An 18,035-nucleotide genomic window follows, 5' to 3' on the forward strand; every position below is an offset into this window, starting at 1 on the left:
ATCTATCTATCTATCTATCTATCTATCTATCTATCTATCTATCTATCATCTCCATCCAGCCACTCGTCCATTCACCCATCCATCCATCTATCCATCCATCTGTCCATCCATCCATCCATCCATCCATCCATCCATCCATCCATCCATTCAACCATCCATCCATCCATCTACCCTCAAATATCCTTAGATATTAAAACAGGATCTAATAGATAGCTCAGGTTGGTTTGTAGCTATTTTCATATTCATGATTCCCTTTTATTTCCTAAAAGTAAAACTATAGACTGAATTGCCATGTTCGGCTAAATATCTGCAATCAAAATAACTACTAATGTTTCAACTACCCCTCCCCTATTTTCAAGATGATGCTTATATTCTATCATTTGTATTTACAATTTTTTCAATTTCTTCTAATCCTCTAGTCATTTTTCAGTCTTCCTTATTATCCTATCATTCCATGATCTTGTTTTGGAAAATGTCATCTTGATTTACATGGCAACTTGTTACACCTCCATAGAATTTATTCATCAATATCCATGAAACCCTCTTAATTTAATAATTTTTAAATTGCTGAATCCAGGGTATGTAGTTGACTTCTATGATTTCTATGTATATCCTATATGGTGTCTTTATCCATGGTTTTAACTAACAGCAATAGCCTGCTAATTTATACATGTTGGTATCCAGGATAGATTTCTCCTATTGTCTCTACTTAGATAGTTTACAGACTAAATGGGTATAAATATGAGCTTATCTCCATACCACCATATCTCCTTCTTTTATATCACATACGTAAGAACAGTCCAAGGTAGGAGCCTGAGAAGCATCCTTATCATGTACATTCCCATCATGCTGCAGTCTCTTTTCCTGACAAATCCATTAACATATCCTATAGCTTTGATATCTCAATGCCTAACTGGAACCAGACACCTTTGTGTGGGTTTTATTCTTTCTTACTTTAATTTATTTATTCCCTCAATGCCTTGGTTTCCCTCCTAGGGCAATGGGAATAATGTAAGTGAGCTCCTATTTCAAAGAGGTATTTTAATGTTTTATATAAGTAAATAATGAATTCACATGTACAAAATATCAATACTGTGTTAGGGATCATTTTGGTTTTGTCAGCTTCCTTTTATCTATCTGCTTCTGTTTATAATGCCACTACCTAGTTCAGTCTGTCATCATCTTCTTGTACATATTACTAAAATCACCTTTAATTTGTTTCCCTGCCAACAGTCTTGTCCCTATTCAATGCATGTTCTTTGTTGCCATCAGAGCAATCTGTTTAGAATGAATAACAGATTGTATCATTCCCTTTAAAAAACACACAGAGGGGTTTTGTTACATAGTAGTATATCCACTCTCTTTCAGATATCACAAGTCTCTAGGCCTACATCTTGTTTTCTTTGACACCTTCTTTGTGTTTGACAACAATATCTTTAAAAATTGCTTGCAATTACTTAATTGCTCTATGTTCTCTCATGCTTCCTCGCCTTTCCACACCTACCTTGTACAAACTGCACCTGGAAAATTACATTCTGAATATAAAACAGATATTAAAGTATCATATCCCCAGTGGATTATTTTCTTTTTTATTAAATATTTTATTTACATTTCAGATGTGATCCCTTTTCCTCATTTCTTCCCTACTCAGGAACCCCCTATTCTATCCCCCCTCCTCCTGCTTCTATGAGGGTGTGCCCTCACCCACCTACCAACTCTGACCTCCCCACCCTTGAATTTCCCCACACTGGGGCATCCAGCCTTCGTGGAACCAAGGACCTTCTCTCCTACCTATGCCTGACAAGGCCCCCCTCCCCTACATATACAGTTGGAGCCATGGGTTCCTCCCTATGTGCTCCCAGGATGATGACCCTGAGAGCTCTGATTGGTTGGTATTGTTGCTCTCCCCATGAGGCCGCAAACCCTTTTAGCTCCTTCAGTCTTCTCTCTAACTCCTCCATTGGAGACCTCATGATCAGTTCCATGGTTAGCTGTGAGCATCCACCTCTTTTTATGTCAGGCTCTGGCAGACCTCTAAGGAGACAGTGAATTATTTTCTAAACTTCTCTCACCATCTGACTTCTTGGTGCTTCCATAGCACCCAACTAGGGTATTATGCCCATTAGCACACATGCTACATGCCAGACTCTTACTCAGTTCACAACCTCCAATAATCAGACATTATTGTTCTAGTTAATCTCTCTACATCTCTAATTTACTACTAGACTGGACATGACATGTATGCTCAAAAATGTGTATGAATTAAATCAGTGTGCTATATTACAATTAACCACTAACATTTTTAAATGAGAAGAATGTTTAGAATATATGGGTGTTTAAGAGGATCTAAGGATAGTATCACTGTGGTTGAATAGTGGATTTGGGACATTGTAACTTTGGCTGCCTTGAGAAAATTGAAATGGTAAAAGGATCATTAAGAAGGAAAAAATTCTATAAGATTACTTCATCTCTAAGAAATCCTTGCTTGGTTTTTAAATGTCCATCCCATATCAAAATCTGTAGGAGCCTTCAATCTTTACAAAAACCAACATGATATTCATGTACAATCTCATACATTTTAAATCCTGTTTTAATTTCTTATAATATAAAATACAATATAAATATAGCATAAAATTGTTGTTGTATTATTTCAGAAATAACAAGAAATATGTATCTATGTGTTAAGGATAGATAAAAATTTTTACCAAATATTTTCAATTTGAGGTTGGATGTTAGATATGTAACTTGTGGGTGAGAAAGTTTGCGTTTATTTCCAAATGAGTTCTTCTCATTTTGTTGCTGATTTTGATACTAAATTTCTATGCTTTTGTGAAGCAAAAAGAAGGAAATTAATTGAAGAGTATTAGTTATATACACATGCTCATAAACTAAAACAATCCTACATTTTCATCAGTTCTCAGAATAGAATTTATTGGTTACATTTAAAGAGCTCTTATCATTTGTAAACCTAATAACCCACAGCAGATATTTTTTTCTGTCGAAAACCCTCCAGCATTTTCAAGTGAATTTTACTGTCATCCTACAAAAGGAAGCTAGTCTGTGATATATCAGTGAAGAATGCCTGTTTGAGTATTAATAGAAGTAATCTTAACACTAAGAAACTATACTGAGATTCCTGTCAATAATTCTATCCCCAGAAAGATAAGCCTCGGTGGTTAAAAAACAAGGTAGTTTTAAAATAGAAACACTGAGCATCACATACATACACGTAAGCACATTCGCACAAATGCACACACACTGTCCAAGGCTTTTCAGCAGGTTGCATGCTGAAAGAAGAAAGCAAAAGGACCACACAGAAAATCATGTTTGCTGCTTCCTATTTTTGGATCTACGCAATCACAGAGTGAGTCACCATCAGTGATGGTTAAAATTTTTACTGACGCATTTAGCAGGGACAGGGCAGAGAATCATTTATGTGGGATGATTTGAAGGGCACTTGGAGACCTCCTTGTTCTTCCAAATATCATGTCTTATAGTCTGCTAATGACATTTGCAATTACTACCTCCTTGTCACTCAAAGGATACATTACCACATTATAAAGTGTTAGCTCACCGAATCAGACAGCTGTCAAACAAAAAGGCTTGAAGATAGAATGAAAACCAGAGATTTTTTTTTTTTGATGTAGGGGATAGGTATTGGAACAATGTATTGGAATATCTAAAGCAAAGGACTTCAGGAGTTTTTCATCCCTTTAGAAATAACAGGGGTATATACCTAGACTAGTTAGGGACACCATAACACATGTTCACAAAACAGCCACAATTTTCCCTGAATCCCTATCTCTCTTCCATCCCTAGCAGGCATTACTGATCTCTGTACCTGCAGATCCTATCCAGATGTAGATTTTTATCTAAATTCTGTCTCCACTCTAACAATTATAGAACTTAGTTCATAATCTTCTGCCACAAAGTCTAACCACTATATTTCCTTGTTTTGTGCTTTGCATACCTTTGTCAACATGCTCTAAAAGTAGCTTTTGCACACATTCTGATCCCTGAATTAAGGAAAGGAGATCTAATCAACAAAACTACCAGAGAATATGCACTTTCTTGCTTGTCATCCAGTAATACCCACGTTCACATGTTTTCATTGTCTTTCCACATCACCTGTTCTCTAATGGTTTGTAGTCTCAATGACATCATTAATGCTGGCCCTACTATTTCAAATTTTAGGGAGTTATATGTTCATTACCTGTGTTGTGGACTATTTTCTAAGAAGAATAAGATAAGAAAAATAAAGATATTGATTTAATATATTTCTAAGTGAAATTGAAGGCAGATGAATTATGTCTACCTCTTACATGTATTGTAAAGATATTAACTATAAATAAATATTTCAAATGTTGAATTAGAACAGATAAATTATTACCTACCCAGTAAACACAGTTTAAAGAATACATTTTTGAAACAAATTACTGTCTGCTGATTTGGATATTGTACTTATTCTTAGTAGAGAGTTTCCTTTTATTTATATATTATGCACTTTACAGGAATGTGCTGTGTCTCTACAATGAAGCATATACTCTAGTATATGTCATATCAACAAAGTGACTGAGCAGCAAATGTGAAAGAGGAAAGGAGACTCAGGGGGAGAGGTTACAAGAGGGATAGACTGAGTGGGTGATAAGGGAGGAGAATCTACTGAAATACACTCTATTTCGAAACACTTAAAAATAACTAGTATGGACCATGACATGTTTCAAGGCACAGGCCAAGAAGATTTTGTACTTTTCCACCACCTGGACCCTCTTACCCCCTCCCCTTGTAAAACATGCTATAAAAAAGCATTTCATGTTCAAAAAAAAAAAGATAAGCCAAAGAATTATATGCTGTGATCTGAATAAAATAATTCTTCAATAGTCAAAAAGATAACTAGTATGCTAATTAAAACAGTTTAAAATGCAATAGAAAACAATTAAAAATAGATTTTGAAGTTTGAAAATTTGGCCTTTAAATGTGACATTTTCAAACTTATTAGCTCTGTCTATGGGCAAGTTACTTCACTAGTTAGCTTCGTCATCTTTAAAATATTATAGAGCAACTCTTTACTCTTACATGGTTATTGTAAAATGTAAAAATCCAGTTACAAAATCACTGATATTTTCAACATCAGATAATAGATTTGTCTCTGTAATATTTTTTGCATGTATGTTTTCAAAGATAATGATTTGGTGTTGGATAACTTTCCCTGGAGAAGACTATTTCTCCCACTCTCAACTACTTAGTTGCCTGTAGTTCTTTGTTGAAGGTTGAGGCCTCTTCTTGTGTTTCCCCTGCCCAAAATATCATGTCTACTGCTGTTGTTCTTGTTCAGTTCATGTTTAGGCAGCCATATTTGTGAAAATTTCTAAAATTTCCTAGGAGACATAATCTTACAGCAAACTCACTGACCCTCTGGCTCTTACAATCCTTTCATCATCCTCGTTTTGCAATAATCCCTGAGATTTATGCATGTAAATTTTGTTTTGGATATTTCCATTGGGACTGGGTTCCACTACTCCATATTTTGTTTCAGTGTGGTTTTATGTAATTATCTTTACTGCAAAGAGAAGTTTCCTTGATGATGGGGGATGTCTACACTTATCTTTCTGTGTAAAGACAAATATTTAGGATATATCTAGGGATTTTGCTAGACTAGTAAAATGGTGGTTGTAGGTACTCCTGCCAGGTATTCCTCCAAGATCTGTGACTTCACTAACCCTGAGAAGCTGGCTAGGTTTTTTCACTCTTGTTGAATGGGCCTTAAGTCCAATAAGAGAGCTATTGATTACCACCAACGTATGCATATCAGTACTTTCAATTAAACCTTAGGGTAGTCATGCTGGGCTGCCCATTGCTGTCTTTCACAGGCATCATAGCTGGGTACTGCTGTTAGTTGCTTCACTTTTTTGGAAACACACATGGCAGTTTTGGGTACCATGAAAGCCTCTTCCCTGAGGACTAGATTTCATGTTAGTTAAAATCAGAGACCCCTGTATCCTGTGTCTGAAGTGCAGTGTTTTTAACAGTAGAAACACCTTCTTCTATTTTTTGTGGTGCAACCAAGGGCAATAGCAATGGCCTATAATATTTTGGGAATCTCTTGGACAACAATGGCCAACAACTCAGAAGAAAGTCTATGATGCTTGGTGTTCAGGTTTTGTTAGATGCTGCTTGACTCTCACAGGGAGTATGCTCAGCAAACATGGGAAATTTTCATTTAAACTATATATGTGTATTTATATGGTGACTTATGTTTATTATAAGTATTTTAGGTAGACCATTAACAGTATGATTTCTTATGATTTTTCAGGCACTCTTGCTGTTATTTTATTCTTGCCTTCTTCTGCATTTATCCCCTTCTCCTGTCCTTAATTAAAGTAACCTCCTTTTTCCTGTTTTCCCTACCCATTCACCAAGACATTGTTATTTCCTTCAGAAGGAAGCTTTTTCACCACTTAGCATTCTCTTATCCAAGAAAAGCTTAAAAGACAAAAATACATTTTTAGTCAATATGGTTACCCAGTAGCCTAGGACTTAGGTAAAATGTGAAAGCTATTCCCCTCCCCCATTTTTTAATAGAAGCAACCATCTGGACAAATTATACTAATAGAACCCTCCTGACAATGTTACTACCAAGTATAAAGCATATTTAGAGGAATGAGATTTAGTTCTTCACTCCAAAAGAACAATTATGGTTTATTAGACAGGCCACTGATTAAAAGACCCAGGATTTAATATTATATATTCATGGGCTTAATCTCTTGACAAGAATACACATACATATACACATATACATGTGTATACATGTGTATATGTATAAATAAATAAATATATATATATATATATATATATTATATATAATATATATGCATTAACTAGGTGCCCACATATCTGATTCATATTTGTGTTTTTACTATATCTGTAGGTCATAGCATCATTACAATCAAGTATTTATCAGGAAACAACTAAATACATTTAAGAGACTACACTATTAATTCATAATTTATACTCACACTTTACCTAACCCATGTGTAATGTTAAACTTTGAGAAATGTTAAGACTTTTTAAAAATAAAATCAACAGGCCTTCATCACAAAATCAACTTACTGTGCTTCCTTAAAAGTTTTATTAATTTCTTTTATTTGGTGTACAAAGTAGTGAGTTTTATAATGACATCTAATATACACATTTCATGTCATTGGACATTACTCATGTTTGCTCCTATTGCCTTTTCTTTTTTTCTACTTTTCCCTCCTGCCTTTTTCCTTCCCATCTTGGGCAGAAAGTGATTGGTGGCTTTCAACCTGGTTCTTAGCATTAATGCTAGAATGATATTTCAGTTGTGCGTTATTGTACCTAACTTCCTTAATTTTGGTAATGCCTTACACCTGCAAGAGTAAGTAGCTATTTACCCTTGAATATATCCTTTCAAGTCCTGAAATGTTTTTTTATTTAATCAATATATAATGTGATGTGAGGAAGTAGAGTAAAAAACATGGTCTAAAATCACCTTCTTTTTCTCTCAAGACCTGACACTGAGTAGTTTTGAGATATAGAAGAGTAATTTACTGTCTTGGAATTCTTCTTCATATAATTTCTCAACACTGTTTCTAAAAGGTCTTCTACCTCTAAAGCACAATGTACCTAACTCCACATTCTCAGCACCCTTTCTTCAGTTTTACCTTTTTCCTTTGTTTTAAAAAATGGGAATCCATGCCCTAAGAAATAGCAAAAATTATTTTTTGTCCTTCATATATCTCCTGGACAATGTTTCTGCCAATTTACTCTCCCTTAAAAAACAACAACAAGACAACAGAAATATAAATTCCAGTCATGTCCAGGGCTATTACTAAGTGCCTATTTATAAAATTCTAGACTCGGCACTAACTGAAAGCAAAAATGGTTAAAACAACATGCTATGAAAAGAAAAATGCAAGGTTTATTTCTTGATACAGCAGAGAAATATAAAGAATTGCTTAGAGAATCACAGACCATGCATGCAAAAGTAATCCTCCAGGGCGATCTCAATTTATCTATTTCGTGGATGAAAGCACTGGCATCCAAAGAAGTAAAGGGATTTTCCAAGACACAGAGTAGATCAAATTCAGAGATAATTCTCAGCCCAAGGGTTTCAACAAATTTGTGAATTAAACTTGGGTCAGAGCCATACTAACTGACAGGGTCTAGATCATTTTCTCTGAGACACTAAAATGCCAAACTCCCTCTGGGAGAAAGAAAGAAGAGAACTGACATACAATTAAATTTAACATTGAAATATTTTCCTTATTTAATGTTGAAGAGCTGCTGAGGCATGAATTATTTCTATTTCACACAGAAATTAATCACAAAGAAATTAATGATTAAAGTGATTAATTGGCTTGCCCATCCATGATCACATCCAAATCTGGTGACAGAATGAGTATTTAAACAGAGCTCTCTATTTCCAAAACCCATTTTCTTCTTGATACTCTATACGAATACACATATGTGTGCACTTAGTACCTATGGGCACATATATGAACGTGTATGTGTGTATGTGTCTGTGTGTGTGTGTCTGCGTGTGTGTCTGTGTGTGTGTGTGAATGTGTTGAATATATGCTCACAGTGTCATGGTGATATATATTATCATGGCAGCATATGAGCAAATTAAGTTTTCTATGTAACTTGAATTCTCAGAGATTATTTTATTTTTGCAATTTTCCTCTAAAGCTAAGACATACCAGGTTCTTAGAAGACTAGTTAGCAAGCCAATGGAACAACCATTATAGAAACCAAGACTCAGATAACATTTGAGGACTTGTAACTATCAATCTCAAAAAACATGAAACAGGTTCTAGAGATCAGCATAAAACTTGATGTTTCCCTTATAACAAATAGTGCACGTGTAAGTGTGTGTATGCGTGTGTGGGTGTGCATGCATGCAGGGGGGGAACAGATAGATAGATAGACAGACACACACACATTCTCTGTTTTTTTCTCTGTCTATCTGCTTCAAACACAAAATAGACATTTGTAAACAGTAACACATATCATTATATAGCCAGGTTATATGTTTTATGTTCTTATAATTGATATTCTCTCTTCCTACATCTTCTTTTATTGGACAGATAAAGAAAAGTGGATGAGCTGTTAAAATAAACAGGGCTAAAAGCAGAAATCCTGGTCTAGAGGATTGGCAGTATATTTTGCCCTCTTTTTTATATGTATGGTTAGCTAGATATGAAAAAAATCTATTTTTCTCTTTCCATCCTGAAGTTTCAGAAAATAGAGATATGTGGATTGAAGTTGTAGCTCACTGGTAAAAGGCATATTGGTATGTGTGAGGGGCTCTGAATTCTATCCTCAATACCAAAAATATATGATAAAAGAAAATTGAGATATGTGCCCCTAATAAAAATGTATTCTGTAAAATGTTTTTAGAGTGAGGCACTCTATGAGTGCTGGATAAGCCTATGCTTGGCCAATAGTACTCAGCTTAATCTCAATTAATACCCTAAAATTATACATAACTTTACCATTTATGAATTAGAGCCACTTTTGCTAGCCCATTAATCAACATGAAAATTTATATAAGGTAAATAGAGTAAAATATTGCCATTCATTTTTATCCTGTTCTAAAGAAAATATTTATTATTATAAATCCAAGAATGCAGTCCAGAAAATTGAGTAAAGGAGCTTTATTGATTTCAAATGTATTTCTTATTCCTCTGTGCTTGGAAAGAGAGTGCTTCATGTTATTATATCTAGACTATATAGGTTATTCTGTTGAGTTTTAAGTATATTTTCACTAATTGAGTAGTATTATTATTAACTAGCTGTCAACCTATTGATGGAATGTTTGACAACAAGTTTGGACCTATAGTAGAATGTACAGAAGATGGTGCTTGTCTAAACAATGAGAAGAGTAGGATAAGGAGAAACGAGGGATAGGAGTGGGGAGGGGTAGCAATAGAAAATGTGAAGACAAGCTATCGCTCCAGCAGGGGACAGAGCATTATTGATTCCAAAGCTGTTCAGCTGCTTGTAGCCTCAGGGCTGTGACATTATTAAAAACTTCAATTTGGTGACAAATACCTCACAGAATCTCTTGAAGCTGGCTGGGGAAAGTGGCAGCTTCTTGACAGGCTAAAATTGTATTTGTCAGTTCAAGTCAGACTATGGAGACTGAGAAGGCTTTTAGGACGCCCTACTCCATTCTGCCACAGCCATGCCCACATGCGCAAACTCATAGGCACAATCACTTGGAGAATGTTTCAATATTCCTAGCAAGGAAATATTTGCTATAGAATGGGAAAAGTTGGGGGAAGAAAGGTGTTTGAGCTAGACAAGTGCCTATAAATAGCCTGGTAAGACCACTTAAGGGTCTGTCTGAGCCATTAACCAATCTGGACCTTGGCTTGTTTCTTTGTGAGATCTTATCGGTCCTCCTTAGAATTTTAGGCAATGTTGCAGAGAGGGTCTATATTGAGAAATATGGAAGAATAATTTGTGGACAACGAATTTGCTGATAATTAAGCAAAACAGATACCAAATGGTAAGTGAAATGAAGGACACAGGATGCCAGGAGAGATGGAAGGAGAGAACATGGGAATGAGAACATAGGAAAGGTATGAACAAACAAGGTTTGATAAAAATTTTATTTTAAGGAAGTCTTCTAAGAAACTTAAACTGCAATGAGATATTTTGGAAACCTGGGTGTGACAAGGCTACATAAGGTAGAAAGAGGACCATTACCTCCAAGCAAAAGTGTTATCTGCTTTGTTCATTTCTTCTTCATGGTACCCTCAGAACTAGCAATTAGTCTGGAATACAGCAAGCCCTGGTATTTCTTGAAAAAAATTTAATCCATGGAAACATTTATTTAAATACAGCCTTAATTGCTTATATTACTGATATGGTATATTGTTTTGACAATTTTTCTTTTTTTTATTGGATATTTTATTTATTTACATTTCAGATATTATCCCCTTTCCCCATTCTTTCCCCCAGAAACCCCTTATCCTGTCTCCCCTCCTGCTACTTCTATGAGGGTGTGCCCCCACCAATCCACCCACTCCCCTCCCCTGCCCTCGAATTCCCCCATACTGGGGCATCCAGCCTTCACAGGGCCAAGGACTTCCTCTCCCACTGATGTTTGACAAGCCCATCCTCCCCTACATATACAGCTGGAGCCCTGGGTCCCTCTAAGAGTATTCCCAGGCTGGGGGTTTAGACCCTAGGAGCTCTGGTTTGTTGGTATCGTTGCTCTTCCAATGGGACCCACAAACTCCTTCAGCTCCTTCAGTCTTCTCTCTACTTCCTCCATTGTAGACCCCATGAACAGTTCAATGGTTAGCTGCAAGCATCGTCTTCTGGCAGAGCCTCTTAGGAGACAGGTATATCAGGCTCTGGTCAGCATGCACTTCCTGGCATCCACAACAGAGCCTACATTTGGGGACTGCACATGGGATGGATCCCCAGGTAGGGCAGTCTCCAGACAGCCCCTCCTCCAGTCTCTGCTCTACACTTTGTCTCCTTACTTGCTCCCATGAGTATTTTGTTACTCCTTCTAAGAAGGACCAAAGCACTCACACTTTGATCTTCCTTCTTGAACTTCATGTGATCTGTGAGGTGTATCTTAGTTATTGTGAGATTTGGGGCTAATATCTACTTATCAGTAAGTGTATACCATGTATGTTCTTTTGTGATTGGATTACTTCACTCAGGATGATATTTTCTAGTTCCATCCATTTGAATAAGACTTTCATGAATTCATTGCTTTTAGTAGTTGAGTAATACTCCATTGTGTAGATGTACCACATTTTCTGTATCCATTCCTCTGTTGAAGGACATCTGGGTTCTTTCCAGCTCCTGGCTATTATAAATAAGACTACTATGAACATAGTGGAGCATATGTCCTTGTTATATGTTGGAGCATCTTTTGGGTATATGGCCAGGAGTAGTATAGCTGGGTCCTCAGGTAATACTATGTCCAATTTTCTGAGGAACCACCAGAATGATTTCCAGAGTGGTTGTACTAGCTTGCAATCCCACCAAAAATGGAGGAGCATTCCCATTTCTCTACATCCTCAACAGCATCTGCTGTCACCTGAGTTTTTGATTCTAGCCATTTTGACTGGTGTGAAGTGGAATCTCAGGGTTGTTTTGATTTGCATTTCCCTGATGACTAAGGATGTTGAACATTTCTTTAGGTGCTTCTTGACTATTAGAGTTTCCTCAGTTAATAATTCTTTGTTTAACTCTGTACCCCATTTTAATGGGGTTATTTAATTGTTTGGAATCTAATTTCTTAAGTTCTTTGTATATATTGGATATTAACCCTCTATCGGATGTAGGATTGGTAAAAGTTTTTTCCCAATCTGTTGGTTGTCATTTTGTCCTATCGACAGTGTTCTTTGCCTTACAGAAGCTTTGCAATTTTATGAGGTCCAATTTGTCACTTCTTGATCTTAGAGCATAAGCCATGGGTGTTCTGTTCAGGAACTTTTCCCCTGTGCCTAAGTATTCAAGGCTCTTTCCCACTTTCTCTTCTATTAGTTTCAGTGTATCTAGTTTTATGTGGAGGTCCTTGATCCACTTAGACTTGAGCATTGTACAAGGAGATAAGAATGGATTGATTTGCATTCTTCTACATGTTGATCTCCAGTTGAACCAGCACTATTTTTAACACCCCTTCATGATAAAAGTCTTGTAAAGATCAGGAATTCAAAGCCCATACCTAAACATAGTAAAAGCAGTATACAGCAAACCAGTAGCCAACGTCAAACTAAATGGAGAGAAACTTGAAACAATCCCACTAAATCAGGGACTAGACAAGGCTGCCCACTCTTTCCCTACCTATTAAATATAGTACTGGAAGTCCTAGCCAGAGCAATTAAACATCAAAAGGAGATCAAAGGGATACAAATTGGGAAGGAGAAATTCAAAATATCACTATTTGCAGATGATATGATAGTATACTTAAGTGACCCAACAACTTCCACCAGAGAACTCCTAAACCTGATAAACAACTTCAGCAAAGTGGCTGGATATAAAATTAACTCAAACAAATCAATAGTATTCCTTTACTCAAAGGATAAACAGGCTGAGAAAGAAATTAGGGAAATGACACCCTTCACAATAGTCACAAATAATATAAAATACCTTAATGTCAATCTAATTAAGCAAGTGGAAGATCTGTATGGCAAGAACTTCAAGTCTCTGAAGAAAGAAATTGAAGAAGATCTCAGAAGATGGAAAGATCTTCCATGCTCATGGATTGGCAGGATTAATATAGTGAAAATGGTCATCTTGCCAAAAGCAATCTACGGATTCGATGCAATCCCCATCAAAATACCAACTAAGTTCTTCACAGTGCTAGAAAGAGCAATTCTATAATTCATTTGGAATAGCAAAAAACCCAGGATAGCGAAAACTATTCTCAACAATAAAATATCTTATGGGGGATATCACCATCCCTGACCTCAAGCTGTACTACAGAGAAATAGTGATAAAAACTGCATTGTATTCGTACAGAGATAGGCAAGAAGATCAATGGAATAGAATTGAAGACCCAGACTTGATCTTTGACAAAGGTGCTAAAACCATCTAGTGGAAAAAAAATTTAATGGCTCTGCTTCTAATATAATGCAATACTGTTTTGGCTTAACATGGAACATCTCCAGTGACAGCCACAGTTCTGTCCTAAAGTAAAAACGTATTTAAAGTTCATAATATCTCTATTAATGTGGGTTAATATCATTATCGACATTAGTGAAAGAGTATTTTGTTACTGTTTAAGGGTATAGATTTTAACAAATCTTGGATCCACCTTTGCCTAGGGATATGACCTTGCTCAAGTTCCACAAACTTATTTTGCCTATGCTTTTCCCACTAGAAATTTCAGGGAGAGCTACTATGCTAATTAAGTCAGCCTATATGTGTAGAGATTTTGACTTTCTTCCTGTTTTCAGTTTACAGATGAGAAAACTGAAGCACAAAGTGAATAAAATAAATACGCACAAAGTTGCATAGTTAAGAAGTGCCAGAGACAAACTTTAGACCCATATAGATTGTCATTCTACATAACTATAGAGACACAGGACTCACTCAGGGTACTTGAGCACTGAACCTAGTTTTCAAGTCCTTAGGAGAACAAAGTGCCTTTTCCCCATATCTCTTTTTATTACTTCCCCATTTGACAATGAGAAAATTCCATACATGAATTGAAACTGTTTTCTTTTCTAATGTCAACTTATGCAATATCCAAATTCTTTAAAAATCTGGTCCTTCAATTTAGTCATATGACAATCTTATTACTGTTCAAATTTCTTTCAAACAGTTCAGTGACAATGGATAACTCTAAAAACCTGATACCTGATTATCTAATATCACTCCCCTACCCAATACACATACACACACACACACACACACACACACACACACAGAGAGAGAGAGAGAGAGAGAGAGAGAGAGAGAGAGAGAGAGAGAGAATTGGGGAAGCTAAACATGAATTAAGTATTTCTGAGTCTTCTGTGTAATGCCACAATTTATCATCTGTTGCTTACATTTCTTCAAGTGGATATCACTTCCTTAATCCAACTTCTCCTCAGCCTCTACATGACAAGCAGAGACTTTTTTCCAACATAGGTATTCTTCTGTCATTTTATACTTAAAACACGTATAAAGTATTTTCCATTTTATAGCAGTGAACATTTTCTATAATCTAGGTTTTGTCTTTATATTCTTATCATTTCTTATATTTTATCATATCATATATTCTTATCATTTTGCTCTGTAGTTAATGATTGATTATTAATATGAGGGTGGAGGAAAATAGAGAAAAGTCATACATACTCACTAAAGTTGGGGCTCCTGAGGAATAACAATTATACATTTAAAAGTCTCTATATCCCTGCTGACCAGAATAATGGCTAATGCATAAATTTTGAAATAACAAGCAATGAAAATTAAATATAATCTCATTATGCAAAAGAACTAACTATAAGTGACTGAATTCCTTAATGATTCACAAAATCAAATTCTCTGGATTCATTATAATGACAGATATGGTAAAGTATTTTGAATTTTGTAAAGTTGTATAAAAATGAGGCAGATTTTCCTTTTATTAAGATACAAAGAAAATTGGACAGTTATATTGTAAAAGTGCTATGCCCCACTGATGGAGTGGGAAAAAACATTAGGGCAATCAGAGAATTCATTCTTTAAAGAAGTAACAGCCTGTACCAGAACACTGCAAGAATATTAACACCCAGAAAAACCTAGTAGAGTTTGCAGAGACATTCTCAGGCCCATACAAGCTCAGGCAAGATTAAACTGACTGTTCAGAAAACTATACTTCAATGCTAGTCAAAAATCAGGATTATATCACACTTGTATTCATACCTAACAATTAGTGGGAAGATGGTAATTTTTGCCAAAATACTTACACTTTTTAAAATTTCCCTGCGACTACATATTATCATTTATTTTATGTATTCTTTGTGCAAATGTTCAATGATATGTGTATGGCCTTTTATATAAAAATGATAATGCTTATCCATTTTATTTTGTCTACTGATTGGCATTTTTATGTATCTATAAAACAGTTTACAAAAATCTTTGTGACCAACTTAAACTTTATTCATTGATAACAAGCATTTTCAAAAGTGTTTTCCTCGTAGCTGTAACAAGAGACAGTAACCCTTAAGGTTAAAAGGCAATATTTTTATCTACTCAGCACCCTGTATCTGCATAATCTAATTAATTAATGAGTCAGTCAAAGAAAATGCTCAGATATTTCTCTGCATGAAATTACTCTTATTAATATTGTATACCATCATTTGAAAAATTATTTATTTTTAGTTTTTTTATGTTGTTGACCAGTAAGGGTATTTTTAATAACAAAATATAATAAAATAAAAATAATAAGATAAAAAACAGAATTGGTTAAAAAAAAGCAGGAAAGAAAGGACCCAAGAGAAGGCACAGGAAATAGATACCCACTCATTTATAAACTCAGGAAGCCCCTAAAATAACAGTAAGTTGGAAGCCATAATGTATATGCAAAGAACCTGTAAGATAAAAAATAGAGAAGGAAAAAAGTGTAATAAAAATAAAAGCATGAGATAAAACTTTTAACATTTATAAGAGAATGGCCCTGACATGGTATTATGAGAAAAGGTACCTCCAAAAATACTGTTGAGTTCTTGTAAAAAAAAGAAAAAAAAGAAAAAAAAAGAACGAAAAGAAAAAAGAAAAAGAAACACTTAACTTGGGGCTTACTGACACAGTTCCAGAGACTTAATCCATTATCATCATGGTTGGGTGGATGGTAACAAGCAGATAGGTGTTTGGCTTGGGCTTTTTAAACCTTAAAGCCCATCCCCAATGGACACTTCCTCCAACAAGGCCACACCTTCTAATTCTCCTAATCCTATCAAAGTGTTCCTTTCCCTGGTGACCAACTATTTTAACATATGAGCCCATGGGGGCCACACTTATTCAAACCACCCCAGGTTTGAATTTATTCCTCTTGAAACTCAACCTGTTCACTTTTTAAAGGACCTACTCCTTCACAGTATCTCCTTAGAGGTTAAGATGTAAGAATTTTGAGGTGTGCTCCTCCACATCCTCACCAGCACGTGCTGTCACTTGAGTATTTTTTTTTCTGAAAAAAAAAAAAAAGCCATTCAGATCGGTGCAAAGTGGAATCTTGGGGTCTTTTTTATTGGTATTTCCCTGATAACTAAGGATGTTGACCATTTCTTTAAGCATTTCTCTGCCATTTGAATTTTGGAGGACACAAGCCTTCAGACCATAGCAAAAGCAATTTGGCTTTTTATAAAGTTGTGACACTGGTTTTTACTTTATGAGTTTAACAGCTGACATTTGATGTAAACTTCCTTAATTTATACCAGTAGGATATATCTGAGTGCCCTGCTAGACATTCATGTGTCTCAGTCACATTTCCTCCAAATCATGCCTTAGACTAGCTTTCTCGTTTTCCTCTTATTTTTTAATGAGATACAGAGAAACTTAGATCAGGGCACATGTGCCACTCATGCACAATCAGCCACTCAGTCACAGTGAAGATGTATCATAAGGCCAGTACCAGGTGAGTGTACTACCCCTGACTGCACTTTCCAGCTGTGGTCCAAATTTGTTCTTGTCTACCTCTCCACGTTCTGTCAGCATTCTGACTTGCAGATCAATCTAGTCCTTCCTGATAGTCAGTTTTCTCATCTCTGTGATTGAACGCCTGATGTAAGCAACCTAACAAAAGGCAGAAGTATTTGGCTCACTGTTTCAGAGTTTTCGGTTACAGTTGTTTGGTTCTATAAAACATTATGGTGGTGGGAGCTTGTAGAGGAGGGTGGATTTGGAGTAGACTATGAAGAGGACACTGAGGAAGAGGTATAACTTTGAAAAGCACAACCTTCAGTCACTTATTTCCTGTATCATGTAAAGTCTTCTGGAACCTTCCAAAACAGTACCACCATTTCAGAATATGCATTTCTGGTTTTTTTAAAAGTACATATACAGACCTATTCAAATAGTATCTAATTTCAAAATATTTTTTAGCATACCCAAAGAAACTGTACTCATAAATTATAACTCCCAGTTCCTCCTTCCCACTATCCTCAGGCCTTTTCTCTTTCTTAAGAAGATAATCATGTGTTCTTTAGGTGAGTGGAGGAGCACCCTCTTAGAGACAAACTGGGGAAGGGATGGGATGTAGGGTTTGAGGAGGGGAAACTGGGAAGGTGGACAACATTTGAAATGTAAATAAATAAAATAACCAATAAAAAGAGTAGTTTGTTAACTCAGTGAGACCCCTTTGCAGGAAACTGGAATTTTATTTGCAAGTGATTATCAGTTAGAGACTACTTCTGGGTTAGAGATTGGGCCACTTGCCTACTTCTCCCTCAGGTCTAGGACTCCATCAGATGCAGACCAGTGTATGCCCTATGCATGCTACCTCAGTTTCTGTTAAGTCATGTATGCTTTGATTATGTTGACTGAGAGGGCCTTGTTTTCTTCGTGTTCTCCAT

This window comes from Grammomys surdaster, unplaced genomic scaffold (genome assembly GCF_004785775.1).
Source record: "Grammomys surdaster isolate TR1022 unplaced genomic scaffold, NIH_TR_1.0 240, whole genome shotgun sequence".
Taxonomy (NCBI): Eukaryota; Metazoa; Chordata; class Mammalia; order Rodentia; family Muridae; genus Grammomys; species Grammomys surdaster.